General features: G+C 37.3%; 1 long non-coding RNA gene across 1 annotated transcript; it reads left to right on the plus strand.

Moving 5' to 3' along the window:
* The first annotated feature begins 1151 nt into the window (after positions 1–1151).
* On the plus strand, positions 1152–2340 carry LOC113317249. Its single transcript, XR_003343362.1, has 3 exons — positions 1152–1238; positions 1596–1663; positions 2191–2340. It is a non-coding gene; the product is annotated as an uncharacterized LOC113317249 (long non-coding RNA).
* The last annotated feature ends 14704 nt before the right edge of the window (positions 2341–17044 follow it).

Here is a 17044-nt window from a genome sequence, read left to right on the forward strand (position 1 = left end):
TTTTTTTTTTCTACACCTGGCAAACATATACTCCCCGCCCCACACCAGGCGTTGGTATAATGTCCGTCTGACCAAATTTAGTTTTTCCACCGTAGGTCACACACCAGATTAAACCCAAAATTTGGTCATTTTTTCCTCTTTGGTCTTTGGTTATACTCGCACCACTGCAGTTACTCTAAGGAGATCAAATTGTGTATTTGCTTCTGATACTTTATTTTGATTCTACCTAATTGTACCTATTGTTCCATGGATGAGTGTTTGGATGGATACACGTACCTAGGGATGCACATACCCGACCCAACCCGCCGACCCAACCCGTACCCGACCAAAAATACCCGCACCCGACCCAACCCGCAGAGGCATGGGTCGACTATGGGTGAGGCACGCCAGAACCCACCTATTTTGGGTCGGTTGCGGGTAGAAACTTCTGTCACCCGAACCGACCCACCCACCCGCTCAAAACTAACGTAGGATCCTGGCCCTTAGATCTAACCTAGGATGTTATCAGAGCCGTTGAATTGATGTATAAAAGTAAAAGACCTAACTTAACCTAACCTAATCGCAATCTCCTTCTCTTCTCTTCTGCGGCCTCTTCTGAGTCTTCTCTCCTTCTCAGACAGACTCATCTCCACCCAAGTCTCCAAGTCCATTCTTTTTTCTTCGCTCAGTCTCAGATTCGCTTTGTGGATCATCGGCATCACCAGAAGCAAACCAATAACGGAAGGTAAGATTAGGAACCGTTGTAAACTTGTAATTTTTTGATTTAGGGTTTATCTGTTTAGGGTGTTGTTTTTTAATTTCAGTTTGGAATGAATTGGTATGATGTTACTATGTTAGAACTCAGTAATGAAGAGTTTAATCAGTAGATTCAAAGGATTCTTGAATGTTTATGTGTTTAGGCAGCGCTCAATTTATCTGAATCTAATACCCTTTATTTTATTTTCCATGTTAGGGTTTGTCAAGATTGAAGAACTGAAGTTCAGTTCATTTATTGGAGCTTGAAGAAGAACTGGTCAGAGTTGGTTTAAGAAGAACTAAGAAGGTATATCCAACTATGAAGTTGTTTTGATTATTTAGGTTCCTTTTATATGTCCTTTCCATTTTATGGTTTGTTTTTTATCTGAATCTAATGTTTTTTTTTATTCCATGGTAGGGTTTGTCAAGATTGAAGAACTGAAGTTTAGTTCATTAGCGTTTGAAGAAGAACTAATCAGAGTTGGTTTAGGAAAACTAAGAAGGTATATCCAACTGTTTTGCTTATTTTGGTTCCTTTTATATTGTTTAGGTGAAGTTTGATAGAATCTCATTGAGCATGATAAAAATGATCCTAGCGGTGAATCGCAAAAGCTACTTGTAGCTCATTCTCTCTTTGTTGAGAGGATGTTTCTGTCGTTAACATAAGGCCTTCGGCAACCCTACCGCTAGGACTCAGTTGAAGCTACATGTTAGAATTAAATTGGTGTACTTCAATAAATTTTGTAACACCCTAGGAATCATGAGCATTTGTTTGTCTCCTTGGTGCAATTCCCAATGGATAATTAATTCTTTTATCCCTGTCATTCCCATGTGTTTGTATTGTGTATCTATGTTGTAAGGTGTCGGTGGGGTAGTGACTTATGTAACAAATTCAACTAATCAGAGTTGGTTTAGGAAAACTAAGAAGGTATATCCAACTGTTTTGCTTATTTTGGTTCCTTTTATATTGCTTAGGTGAAGTTTGATAGAATCTCATTAAGCATGATAAAAATGGTCCTAGCGGTGAATCGCAAAAGCTACTTGTAGCTCATTCTCTCTTTGTTGAGAGGATGTTTCTGTCGTTAACATAAGGCCTTCGGCAACCCTACCGCTAGGACTCAGTTGAAGCTACATGTTAGAATTAAATTGGTGTACTTCAATAAATTTTGTATAATCTCTTAACTTAGAAGTTTTATAAGTTGTATGGTCTGAACTTAAGAATTTTTATAAGTTTGTATGGACTGAACTTAGAAATTTTGTATAATTTCTGAACTTAGAGATTTTTATAAGTTTATATGGACTGAATTGAGTACCTAGCAAGTTTTAATTGATTTTTTAAATCAATCTCAGTTCTTTAGTACAACCTAGTTAATTTATTTTGTATTTGAACTAAGTCATGAGTATTTTGTTCAATTCAGTATGGTGTTAGTACTTTCAATTGTTTCTTTTGTGCAGGTTACCATGGTTGAAATCTCAGAAGATGATTCTGCTTCTAATCTTCCAATTATACATGGAGTGGCATCACAAATGGGACCTCCCCCTCCACGTCCACCGCGTTCTGGACAAGTGCATGGACCATCAGCAGGGACAGGGAGTACCGCTGGCTCATCTACACCATCTTCTGAACCTTCACATGCTTGTGCCGCAGTTGAAACATTAGATAATAATCCTAATGCTGGTGTGAAGAGATCAAAGTTATGGGATCACTATGATATTTATGAAAATGGTGAGAGAGCGAAATGTAAATATTGCAAAAAGGCTAATTACAAGATTGGTAAGAAAAATTTGGATGGTAAGAAACATGGGACTTCTAATCTCCAACATCATTTGGATAAGTGTCAGAAGTATAAGAATGAAATGAATGAGGCTAGAGCTGACGGAAAACAAACACTTGACTTCCAGCCTTGCAAGCTTGGAGAGGAACCACAGTTGGTTGGGGTGTCTTTTTCTCAAGATGCGTGCACGAGAGCGCTGATTAGATTTATCGTTACCGATGAAATGGCTTTTAGAATTGTTGAAGGTGAAGATTTTATAGCTTTTTGTAAGTATCTTGAGCCTCGATTTAAGATTCCAAGTCGTATGACAATATACCGTGATGTGTGCAAGCTATTTTTGACAAAGAAGGCTAATCTGAAAAGTTATTTCAAAGAAAACAAGATAAGAGTGTGCCTTACTACTGACACTTGGACGTCATCGCAGAATTACAATTATATGGTAGTGACTGCGCATTTCATTGATCATCACTGGAAACTACATAAAAGAATTATCTGTTTTTGCTTGATTGATAGCCATGAAGGTACAAATATTGGAGAGGCTTTGGCGAAATGTTTGCTAGACTGGGGACTTGAAAAGGTTTTCACTGTGACGCTTGATAATGCGTCTGCAAATAAAGTTGTTGTTGACTATTTGAGGAAGAGAGTTCAGAGTTGGGGTTCTGCATTACTCGGAGCTAAACATTTACATGTTCGATGTGCGGCTCACGTACTTGCACTTGTTGTGAAGGACGGTATGAAGAAGTATCATACATCACTTCTCAGGATCAGGGCAGTGGTAAAATATGTCACGAAATCTCCCGCAAGATATAAAAGGTTTACGGAGGCTGCTGAGTCGGAAATAATAGATTGTAAAAAGGGTCTGATATTAGATGTGAGAACGCGGTGGAATTCTACTTACTTAATGCTTGTTGCTGCTGAAAGATATGAAAAGGCATTTGAAAGGCTACGTGAGTTGGATAAGGAATTTTGTGAAGAGTTTTTCTTTGATATTCCAGTACCAGATAATATTATGGGTGATGGTGATGACACTGTTGATCTTGATGCTGATTATGATCTGGAATCAAACAATGAAGAAGAACTTGATACTACTGAAGAAGAAGATTCTGCTACTGTCAGGAAAGCCAAGAAAAAAAACAGGCCAAAAATGCATGCTCCTGAACGATACGATTGGTGCAACGCGAGAGTTCTGATTAAGTTTCTACACGTATTTTATGAAGCAACTGTTGCATTTTCAGCTTCTACTTATGTTACTTCTCATTCTTTCTTATTGGAACTTGGCACTGTTCGTCAAGAATTAGAAGAATGGAAAAATACACATGAGGACCCTTTCTTAAGCCACATGGGTGCTGTAATGTTGCTCAAGTACAACAAATATTGGGGAACATACCGAAATATGAATTCGTTGATGTTTATGGCTGTACTTCTTGATCCACGAGAGAAAGAACATGGATTATTTGTGACTGTTGAAGATTTAATTGTGCATTATGACCCAGCAATGAAGAAAAAACTTGTAGAAAAATGGGTTGAAGAAGTTCTGAAAAATTTTGTGGAGCTGTTTGCAGCTTATAAAGCAGAAAATGTTAGATGTGCAGTATCTTCATCAGAATCTGTGGGCGAGACAAATTCCACTTCTACTCAAAGTTCTTCGAGTTTTGGAAGTACTATTTCTAGCAAGGCCAAGTATATGGCGGGAAGGAATAAACGAAAGCATCAATTGAGTAATGTGGAGGACATTGGGAGATCTGAGGTAGAAAGGTACTTGGTTGAACCGATCTACACACCCACAAATGAAAATGCTACTTTTGATATATTACAATGGTGGAAGGTAAATGCTGCGAGGTTTGACATTTTGCCACTTATGGCTAAAGATATATTTGCTATTCCCGTTTCTTCCGTTGCTTCAGAATCAGCATTTAGTACCGGAAAAAGAATTTTGGATCCTTTTCGAAGCTCCTTAAAGCCCAAGACACTTGAGGCCTTAATTTTGTTACAAAATTGGTTACGAACACCAATAGACATGGATTCATCTACCCTTGGAGTCGAGGAGGAGGAGATTGATATTGCTGAGTCTGGTATGTCTAAATTTTCCTTGGCTCTATTGTTGTTCATGACACTGTGAGTTTTACTGCAGCATGTTTATTACATGAAAGTACATGGTTTACTAAACATAATGCATTCTATGTGAATAGATTAACTGCCCTGTTATGTTAACTGCCCTGTTATGTTAGTAATCTATAACAAAAATCTTTTGAAATCCAAAGATCACTCATAGTTATATCTATATCAACATGTCAGAGGCATTGTCACAATGTCGTGTACCTCATATCAATTGGATTTCTTAAATTCAGTTATCTGTTTGATGTTTGTTATACTGTTTTCTATGGTTTGAGAATCTTGAAATTTGGCTTTTCAAATTTTTCTTTGATCTGTGTATTGTCTGTTATCTTGATGTTCTTAGTATTAGGATATTTTATATGTTCTTATAGTTGAATTTGGATGTTGAGATTATGATGAAGCTGAGATTTTTTGCATAGGTCAGGGAAATCATTTTTTGCATCTGAGTTTTTCAAGTTAACGACCTAAAAATAGGGTTGTGAAGCTTTATGTTTGGACATTATGTTATTGAGGTCTTTTGGTTATTGGGGTCCTTTGGTAGTGAAGCTTCATGTCTGTCTAAACTTTGTGTTCTATATTGAGGTCGTTAATGTTCAATTTATGGTATTGTGTTTGTATTAGTATCTAGAAGGATAATGCTCAGATTAGGTGGTGTACTGATTAGAGAATTTTTGGGGTTTTTCACTTCAAGACTTCGAATAGCAGGCAGGACATCTAACTATCCTATATTTAGAACGTTGATGTAAGAGAAGTACAATAAAACTGTAAAGCACGCGTAGCTACCGTGTACTATTTCATCTAATTACAGTGACTGTCTGGTGTACTGATGGGCAGTTTGTGTTGGTACTTGCTGTTGTTGTGGATGGATAAACTAAAATGTTCATTTCGCTTGCAGAGCTATTTTACTTGTTTCAAGAAATTCATCTACCCTTTCATTCATTCTAATTGTTCATTTCGCTTGCAGAGCTATTCAGTTTCAGTGACCTTGTTGCTTCTTCTATCGTCATAGACTCATAGATGATTGATTCCTATTGGCTTAGACAAGGTAATGACGCCAAGGCCCAAGGGTCATTGTCAGTAGCTTGATCTTTTTGGGTTCATCTTTGTTACTGTAACTAATTTACAGACTTCGTTTTATTTCAGGCTTTCAGCCATTCGGAGGTAAAACATCCACAAACTTGCAGGCTTGCAGCGACTCGCTGTTGGTCGCTTTATATGATATTAGGCTTTAGTATAGTACGCAATACTCAATAGTAATGCACTCTTTTATCTTTTGAGTTTTGAACAATTGAACTCTGTTCCTTTTTATTGTTAGCTTTATCAACTTTGTTATACACTTATACTGTTATACAGTTATACTCAATAACTCTGTTCCTTGTTAATGTAATGTACTAATGTCATTTTATTTTATGGTGGGTAACCCACCACCCACCCGACCAAACCCGCCGTCACAATGGGTCGGGTGAAAACCGACCCATTGTGTTGTTGGGTCGGTTGCGGGTGACAACTTCTGTTACCCGCCATCAGTGGGTCGGGTGGTGGGTGAGGCCAAAACCGACCCAAACCGACCCATGTGCAGCCCTACACGTACCTTGAGAAGTAATTATTGTTTATTTTAGGAAAAAACAAGTCATAAATTAAGTTGAACAAGATTTGAGGAACGGTTAAATTTTCGTGAAATATTTTTTTTAGGTTTCGGACTCAGAAATTAATTTTGGTTTATAGAGAAATAGAAATTAATTTTGGTTGGATACCTTAGGAAAGGACATATTTTCGTTAGGAACCTGAACCCGATAAAATACTTGGTACCCGTTTTTTGGTAGAAAATAATCAAATTTCTATATGAAAAATATTTGAAATTTACTCTAATTTCGATCTGAGCTGAAGTCATTTGGAATTCTTGTTTTAAACAAAAAAAAATAGTATTAAACAAAAGAATGTCAATTTAAACAAAACAGAAAGAAAACAAAAACACCACGGCATAATAGTGCTTCTAAAAGATAATATTGGTTACCTTGCACGGAGGTACAATAACAACGCATGATTTGGGGATACACAAAATAATTGGGGGATATATATTATTTCCCCGAACCAGTAGTGTTTGTTAAGGGGTGATTTTTGGTATGAAAATACTAAAATATCCTTCCCTCAAAATAAAATCTAAAAATTCAAAACCAAAAAACAAAATCATGTCCCCCATTTCCATCTTCACTTCTTATTAATCTCTTTTAGGGTTAGGGATTTAAAACCCAAATATTCCCCATTCCCTTTTAAATTCTGAATTTTCCCCACTCCCTTTCAAATTCTCTTCTCCTTCTCTGCTGGCTCCTCACTTTCAAAACGACTTTTTTTTTTACATTGGGAAGTGATGAAAACCATGCCGATAGTGATGAAGACCATGCCGGAATTGATGAATACCATGTCGGAAGTGATGAAGACCATGTCGGTAGTGATGAAGACATGTCGGTAGAGATGAAGACCATGTCGGTAGTGATGAAGCTCATGTCGGAAATAATTTTTTTACATCGCCGGAAGTGATGAAGACCATGCCGGAATTGATAAAAACCATGCCGGAAAACGGTGTCGGCATGCTTGGTAACTAACATACAATGTCGTAACTAAATGACGGCATGCTCGATAGAAATCTATCAATGCCGGTAGTCAAATGAAAAAAAAAAATCAATCCTATGGATACTTTACATCGTGTGATGGGATAGAAATTTAAGCAACATACTATGCCGGAAACGGAGCCGACATGCTCGAGAATTAACTAACTGTGCCGGAACTGATGAAAACCAGAAAAATTTCAAAACGGAATAGGTCGAACAGCTGGGAGGGCCTACCCCCGGACCCCCCAAGACACATTTCATAGCGTACCGACATAGTTTTTTGGTTGAATACTATGCCGACTTGAATTTCAAAATGGGGGATAAGCTCAGTGCCGGAATGGACATGGTATGAATACCATGCCGGTATGGCTACTTCCGGCATGGTATTCATAACACGTCCATGCCGGCACTGGCTTTTCAGCTGCAAAAATGGTGGATTCAAATTAAAAAAAAAATCAAATTTTCAACCTCTTAGCAACAATTCTCTCTTCACAATCATCCTTCATTTTCACCAAAATAATTTCCCTCTCAAATTTTCTTTCCCTCCTTCTACTCTCACCTCACTCAACCAAACACAAATAATAATACACTCTAATCATTTATCAAAAATCTTAAGATTTTACTAATTATTATTAATCACTAATCCTGATTAGTGAGCCCTGATTTGATATTCGGATCCCATTTTTATCCTTTTCCTATATCCCCAATTGTTTTTTATATCCCAATCGCGCTTCTACAATAAGTGTTCTCATGATTTTTAACAGTTAATTCTTTTATATTGTGGAGGTTTTGGAGGAATTAAAATAAGAATCTTGTTAACTTATATACCCGTATACATGTTAACAAAAGTCATCGCTCCAAGTCTCCAGCTGACCTTATAAGCTACTTGAGAAAAAAAAAATTGACTTAAAGCTACTTGGAAATTGGAATATAGCTTATCCTTTGAAGTTAGCAAATGATGTGCTCGACTTCTTTAAGAATTTTGGACACACTACCACTATCATCCCCGCTACCTTTAGGGTGTATGTTGGTGAAATATGAGAACGAGGAAATAAAAATGTTACTCCAGATCCACCGGAGTGAATCCGTTCAGACTCGGGACCTTGAAATATGAATCCACGATCACAGTGTACTATGTTTCGTTCTTTTGTGTGAAGTGAAACTCGAATACTCAACCCATTTCAATGTTTGGGTTGGTGTAGTGGAGACATATTGCTGCTGTCTTTGTAATCAAGGTAGATTTTCATGGTGCATCTCCTCATGAGCTTCAAAACATGGTGCAGTATATGATTCTAGCTAATTTGTGTTGGATATTTTCAAAAAATCCTTGAAGTGTAGGCATTTAGGCTGCTTCTGGGGTTCAACCTGAACAGAAATCTCGTTTCACTAATGGACGCATTGAAGGAAGAGACGCGTCTGTTCACTCTGAAAAGATGCCTGTAGAGATGAAGAGTCATCTCCAAAGGGTGTGATTTCCTCTTTAAATAGGAGACTTGTTTTCCATTCAAAACACATCTCAACTCTCTCTGTTTTCTTTCTTACAAGCATCATCAGAAACAAAACCAGTGTGTTCTTGGTTGGATCAAGGTCGTACAAGCTTTGAATCCAACACTGTTGCGGGGCTTCAAGTATCCTGACGGCGATATTCATTGACCTGTTTGTACTCGCAAATTCAATTGGGAAAGGGTCGAATATTTGTCGAAAAGAATCTTTCATTAGATCCTTGAACCCTAATACAACATTCTTTTCTTCACCCTGTTTTAGTGTCAATTATCCAACAGTTTTCGATAATTAATATCGACATGGAGGGTGAATCTTCAATGGCTGCTGCACAATCACTGCAAGTCATGAATCAGACTTTTAATAGGTTAGAACGATTTGAAGGAGAGGGTTTTACTCGCTGGCAGGAAACTCTCAAATTCAACCTTATGTTACTGAAACTTTGGTACATTCTGGAAGATGGGTTAGAAGCCATTCCTGCTGCTACTGACAAGGACGATGAGGGATTGAAGAGAAGGTGAAAGAAGCGTGAAGAAGATGATTTCATGTGCCGAGGTCATATTCTGAATGCTTTGGGTTGAACGTGTACAATGCTCATCGTACTTATGGAACTGCGAAGGAACTATGGACTGCACTTGAGAACAAATACAAGATTTCTGAGGCCAGTAACAAGAAGTTCCTGATTTACAACTTTATGGATTGGAAAATGGTTGACAGTAAGTCATCATTTCCCAGGTCAGTGATCTTTTGCTTATTGTTAATCATCTTAAATATGCATGTATTGATCTTGTAAGTTCATTCATTGTTGGGGTTATTATTTCTCGTCTCCCCCCTTTATGGAATAGTTACAAGAAGAAACTTAAGCATGCTGAAACTGACTATGACTTAGAAGGCTTGCAGCGTCATCTTCACATTGAAGAAGATGCTCGTAAGCGTGAGATCAAGGATAGTCAGCAAACTGAAAGTCATTCTAAGATTAATAATGTGCAAGAATCGAAAACATCGAATTCTTTGAAAGTTCAGAATGATTCTAAATTTTAGAAGCAAGATCCAAACAAGAATGGTAAGAAGAAGGGCCCTTGCTACTTCTGTAAGAAACCCGACCATATTGCTCGTGACTGTCGTCAAAATAAGAAACAAATGAATAAGGAAGCAAATATGGTCGATGATTCTAAACTTGTAATTGTTGTGCAAGAGGCCAATACTGTTGCAGATCATGGAAGTGGATGGTGGTACGATACTGGTGCAACCATTCATATCTGTAAAGACCGAAATCTCTACAAGACATATGAGCCTGTTATCGGAGAAGATGTGATTTTTGCAAATCGTCTTCCAGTAAAGTACATGGCAAAGGCACTGTTGAACTCAAGTTTACTTCTGGAAAGATTGTTACCCTTACCAATGTATTACATGTCCCAGACATATGTAAAAACCTTGTTTCTGGAGTCCTTGTTAACAAGGAAGGTTTCGAGGTTAAGTTTGGATCTGATAAGTTTGTACTGTCCAGAAACGGAAAGTTTGTTGGACAAGGATATCCTTATAACGGAATGGTTAAACTTAATTTAATAAATAATGGTTATGCTTATATTATTGACTCTATTGATCTATGGCATGCTAGATTAGGACATGTGAACTATGGTTCTCTTAGAAATATGAACAAATTAGGATTAATTTCCAATTGCAATTTTGATAATGTTTCTAAGTGTGAAATATGTGTGCAAGCAAAGATAACTAGGATATCCTTAAAGTCTGTTGTAAGAAATTCTTCCTTACTTGAATTTGTGCATAGTGATGTTGGTGATTTGAAAAGTCATGTTACTCGTGGTGGACACAAATATTATGTCACTTTTATTGAGGATAGTACTAGATAGGCCTATACTTACTTGATGAAATCTAAGGATAAAGTCTTTGATAAATTTAGAATTTACAAAGCCGAAGTAGAAACACAATTAAAACAGAAAATGAAAGTCTTACGTTCTGATCGTGGTGGTGAATATTATCCTACTGAATTTATTGTATTTTGTAAAGAGCATGGTTTAATACATGAATTTACTGCACCATATACACCTCAACAAAATGGTATTGCTGAAAGAAAGAATAGGACTTTGATTGACATGGTTAATGCTATGCTTATTAGTTCTGGTTTGCCTAATTCTTTGCGGGGTGAAGCCATGTTGTATGCATGCTATATTTTGAATAGAGTACCTTTGAAAAAGAAGAATGTTTCCCCTTATGAACCGTGGTTTAATAGAAAACCTAATTTGAAAAGACTTAAAGCATGGGGTTTCCTAGCGTATGTTATAAAGCCTGATCCTAAAAGACCAAAGCTAGGAATAGGGCTTATAAATGTGCCTTTGTTGGATAATATCTTAATAGTATTACCTACAGATGTTTAATCCTTGACACTTTTGAGATTACAGAATTTGTAGATGTGGAATTTTTTGAAAGCATGACAAGGACAAGTTCTCAGACACTACCTACTGAAAACCCATTGTTACCAAGTCTAGAACCAATGGAAATTGATAACAATGATGAACCTTCATGCTCTACACAAAAAATGATGTTTCAGTTCCTACTGAAGATATTGAGCCTAGAAAAAGTAAGAGAGGAAGAATAGAGAAAAAGCCTGACCCAGAATTCAAATATTACCTTGTAGAGGGTGATAAGAATGAAATTCTTAGCACTACCATGTATAATATGCATGATGAAGGTGATCCTAAAACCTATGCTGAGGCAATAAGCTCCAGAGATGCTAATTTCTGGAAAGAAGCTATCAATGATGAAAAGAATTCCCATTTTACAAATGGAACTTGGATATACTGTGATTTACCTCCTGGTGCTAAGGCAATAGGATGTAAATGGATATTCAAGAGAAAGTTGAATGCTGATGGTACCATTGATAAATTTAAGGCCAGATTGGTTGCTAAGGGTTACAAACAACAACATGGTATTGATTACTTTGATACATATGCACCTGTTGCACGAATCACATCTATTCGTTGTTTGATTGCACTAGCTTCTATTCATAAGCTAGTTGTACATCAAATGGATGTCAAAACCGCTTTTCTAAATGGTGATTTAGAAGAAGAGATATATATGGAACAACCTGAAGGTATCATATTGCCAGGCCAAGAGAAGAAAGTGTGTAAACTAGTGAAATCTCTTTATGGCTTGAAGCAAGCTCACATGCAATGGCATGAGAAGTTCGACAAAGTAGCTTTATCATATGGTTTTGTTGTGAATGATGCTGATAGATGTATCTATAGTAAACGAAATGAATCTGAGTGCGTGATTCTCTGTTTGTATGTTGATGACATGCTTATTTTTGGGTCTGACTTGTCTATTGTGGAACAAACTAAGAAATTCCTTAGTTCAAACTTTTACATGAAAAATCTAGAGGAGGCTGATGTGATAATAGAAATTAAAATCCTAAGGAAGGGAGATGAGTTGGTCTTAACCCAATCTCATTACGTTTGAGAAATTTCTCAAGAAATATGGTCATTTTAATGACAAACCAACACCTGGCCCTCTAGATCTAGTGTGAAGTTAATGAAGAACACTGATAGACCTCATAAACAACTTGAATATTCCAGTGTTGTTGGTAGTCTTATGTATGTTATGCATTGCACAAGACCGGACATATCCCAAGCAGTGGGAGTGCTATGTCGTTTCTCAAGTAACCCTGGAATTGAACATTGGAAAGCAATTTCAAGAGTGTTAGCTTACTTGAAGGGAACCATAAATTATGGTTTACACTTCCAGAAATATCCCGCTGTATTAGAAGGATACAGTGATGCGCACTGGAACAATGTAGAATCCAAATCCAAATCTACCAGTGGATGGATATTTACATTGGGAGGTGCTGTTGTGTCTTGGAGTTCCAAGAAGCAAACCTGCATTTCTGATTCAACAATGTTGTCAGAATTGATTGCACTTAATATGCATGTAAGGAGGCAGAATGGCTTAGAAATTTACTAGTAGAAATCCCAATATGGATGAAGCAAACTCCTTCTGTTATGATTAACTGTGACAATCAGGCTACGATCTATAAGGTCTCAAACAAGACTTATAATGGAAAGTCTAGACATGCTAGTCTTAGACATCAGATTGTCGGACAATTACTCAAAAGGGGAGTAGTTGCAGTAAACTATATTGAATCGAAAAAGAACTTGGCAGACCCTTTCACAAAGTGTCTACCAAAGGATGTGCATTCAATAAAGTGTAAGGAGATGGGACTCAGTTCCGCGAAAGAAGTTTGATCACTAATAACGAAAACCCAACTTATGTTATATTTTGAAAAAGATAAACTAAGTTCAATGTGGTACTAACAAGTTATTGCAGTGGTTATGGTACACTAAACTAAAATTTCCCATTGTCCTTCTAGTGTAGTGATTCTGTATGATCTTAGGGATGTATGAAAATCCTTAATAAGTCTAACTTTTATCACAAGGTGTCTCGCATAAACACCTTCGAGACTTGCCTATATGAGTATTTGGAAATCAGGTCGTTTCCTATGAGAATAAGACCGTTCTCATAAAAATACACATGAATCCAGGAGAAAGCACAGGGCCATTAATGTGCGAGCTGCGGAACATACTACTTCCTGAAATCAATATGTGTGGAGTTCCGGCTTTATCACAAGGGGTGCTTGGTTCAAGATTAAATTCACCATAGGACCTCGATAAAGCTTTGAATATCTTACACTAAGTGGAGGTTCAAACCCAAAAGATACCTATCATTTATGTATTGGTTTCCACGATGATGCTTTGTCTCAACTTAGCTTGAACTACGTTGGCTTGATCCCACTCGGGTAAGTAGGCAGTCACTTAGGCGATGCAGCCACTCCAGTTTTAAATTTTTTTTATTCCTTATTTTGGTTTTTGAAAATAAAGGGAGAATGTTGGATATTTTCAACAAACCCTTGAATTGTAAGCATTTAGGATGCTCCCGGGGTTTGACCTGAACAGAAATCTCGTTTCACCAATAGACGCATTGAAGGAAGAGACGCGCCTGTTCACTCTGAAAAGATGCCTGCAGAGATGAAGAGTCATCTCCAAAGGGTGTGATTTCCTCTTTAAATAGGAGAGTTGTTTTCCATTCAAAACACATCTCAACTCTCTCTGTTTTCTTTCTTACAAGCATCATCAGAAACAAAAACAAGTGTGTTCTTGGTTGGATCAAGGTCGTACAAGGTTTGAATCCAACATTGTTGTGGGGCTTCAAGTATCCTGACGGCGATATTCATTGACCTATTTGTACTCGCCAATTCAATTGTGAAAGGGTCGGATAATTGTCGAAAAGAATCTTTCATTAGAACCTTGAACCCTAATACAACATTCTTTTCTTCACCCTGTTTTAGTGTCAATTATCCAACAATTTGATCCGAGTTCCATCTTCACGTTGTTTTGACTACAAAACTATGGCTTCAAGGAACACTTTAAAATTTCTCTACCGTAAGTGAAATCATACCCCATACCATATTCCCATGCAGGTAATTCATAATCCAGATGAATGGTGCCATGTTCAAAATCATGCAAGTGTTGCAAGTTTCTTCTGAAACAGTACTCGCAAACATAAATTTCCCCCCTCTCTAATTGGAACAGTTGGCAATATAACGTTAGCTTCGACGAGGTATAAAGATACAATCTGTAGAGCACATATAAGTATGCCTTTCAGACGCCTTGCGGTTGTTCAAACTAAAGTATTTAGCTAGTTCTTCTACAAGCACCACCGAGTCAGGGCCAACTGGTTCAACCAGTGGGTTAACAAGTGGTTTATTGAGTCAATTATATAAAGCGCTATATTAGGCCACTAAATAATATGGTAAATAAATATGGCAATAATTACATCTTTTACATTCAATTTATTTTAATCGTTTCGTCCTATTTTTCTTGATCAAGTTAGGGTTTGAAGAGACACAAGACGTCAAGGTCGATTTATAACTTTAATGGAGGAGACGGCGCTGTTGCCTACGGGTGATGTGATGGACATCAAGCGCAAGGTTTTGGTGAATCCGAATTTGGCTGACAAGGAGGACAAGGCTGATGGGACAGAAGAACATCTTGACAAAGAATGCCCTAGGCCTTATATGACTCGTAAAATTCTGTATAATCAACGCCTTTGGATAGAATGGCTCTGCAACCATTTGATCTTCCTGACCTAATAGCAAGGCGTAATAAGACCGGAAAAAGGACCTTTATTCATGTCTCCAGCATCTATGAGAAAAACGGAGTGTCAGGATTCGGATACATTATCCGTGACAGTCATGGTACGCCGCTTGTTGTATATTCTGAATATTTTGATACTAAAGATATTGAGCCAGTTTCAGAATTTTATCTGGAGATGATGGCTGCGGACAAAAGTTTAGAACATGCCGAAGAACTCGGCATCAAGATTGTTTCGATGGTTAGTACATCATGTGAAGTAGCCATTGCGGTTCATGATTGTTACATGGGAGAATTATGTGGAACGCGTATTAATGACAAGGAGGAGGCTAAGGTCACTAATCTTTCTGGTGATATCATAGACAAGCTCGAGAGACGAAGAAATCATGATACTAATGAGTTTTATTTTCATATTCATCAACAAACACGTGAAAGATCACTTAATTCTGCAGTATGTCTGGTAGAGGTAGGACTTGAAGAAGCCAGTGGGGGGAGGGTGTCAAAATTTGAACTTTTATTTGATAAGGGTCAGAAGATGATGCCGCTAGCCAAAGACAAACTTGTTAAGTTGCTGAATCTTCTCCACAAAGAAGCGAGTTCTCGAAGCTTATTTCATCCGTGAATGTGTTTAACTCTCCGGTATCAAGATCGTCCAAGAAAGGTAGTCATGTGGTTCGTTTTGACCATGGTCTCCGACCTCTTAAGAACTTGCCGGTTGCTTTGTAAGTATCTATTTTCACCTTCAACAAACACTGTCTGTGGTTCGCTTGCTCGTACTTGCTAAAAGAAACCTTGCTTCTTCTTTTTTTCCTGTTCATCTTCTTCTTTTTTTCTGTTCATCTTCTACAACACTCTGTGAAACAGATTTTTTTTTTCTTTTATTTAGAAGTAGAAATTGAAGGTGGAGTTGCCTACCTAGTCTTCAGACTTTCAAAAGCTTCACATCATATATATTTGTTCAAATCCACAATGATATTAACTTCACGAGCACAATAGCAAGTATATAAACGACACTCAGATTTTCGAACACAAAAGACATAACTAGAAAATGTACAATGAACAATATAACATCCTCAGCATTCCATAAAAAAAATGAAAATAAAATCTCATTCAGCAATGTGGACCCAGACATCTAAGCCTCTGAAATCTTCACCACCTACTCCTCCATTTTAACAATCAGCTGTAAACTACTTTGGAAAACAGATTATTGGATGGCGTTTGAGTTCCATGATTCCGAATTCTATCCCTTAGTGAACTCCACCTTTGGGTATCTGACACTGCCAAGCTTGATCCTGCTCCATATAGAGGAGACTCAGTTCCTTCTACCACCAGAGATGCCGTTGTACGACTTTTGCTAGGCTGGTAGTATTTTTACAACTGCATCTTTAAATGTGGAAAGGAAGCAAAGGTTAAACTCCAAATCAAGCTAACGTTAACTGATTCGTCAGTGCACCATTCTCATAGAAAAATAGACTACTAATTCTTTAATCTAAAACGATATGGTTTTAGAATTCACAATCGGTGTTGCAAGTTTATTCTGAAACAGTATTCTCCAACATAAATATCCTCCCGAACTGGAACATTCGGCAATATAATGTCAACTTAGACGAGGTATTGAGATACAAACAGGAGCACCTACAAGTATATATGGCTTTCAAATGCCTTGTAATGGCTCCAAGACTCCAACAAAAGCAAGTTAGCTAGGTCGTTTGCAGTAGTAGTTACTTGACTATATTGTTCTACTGAAATTTATTGATGACTGAAGACAAAATTCAGATAAGTTTCCAATCCAAACTACTGTTTTTCTGTAGAGTTATACTGATACAGACATAACATGCGTTATAGAAGTCTCAAGCACTAGACGTTAAGGTAAGATGAAAACAAATTCTCTCATATCACAGGGAAAGCTCTCACTTTCCCCAATTGTGCATTCATATGCTTATTCGACTCCCATGTATAATAAACAGAATAAGGTTATTATTAACTAACAAAACGCGGAGTTAACAACACAATATAGCCTGAAATAAGAAAGTAAAAACACTCCCATGAATATATTACTCATTACGACAATGTCAACAACATTTAGGTTCAAACATGGGTTCGTAGTTGTCCAATTTCAAAATGAATCTCATAAGTCTATATAACA

Source organism: Papaver somniferum, chromosome 10 (genome assembly GCF_003573695.1).
Source record: "Papaver somniferum cultivar HN1 chromosome 10, ASM357369v1, whole genome shotgun sequence".
Classification (NCBI taxonomy): domain Eukaryota; kingdom Viridiplantae; phylum Streptophyta; class Magnoliopsida; order Ranunculales; family Papaveraceae; genus Papaver; species Papaver somniferum.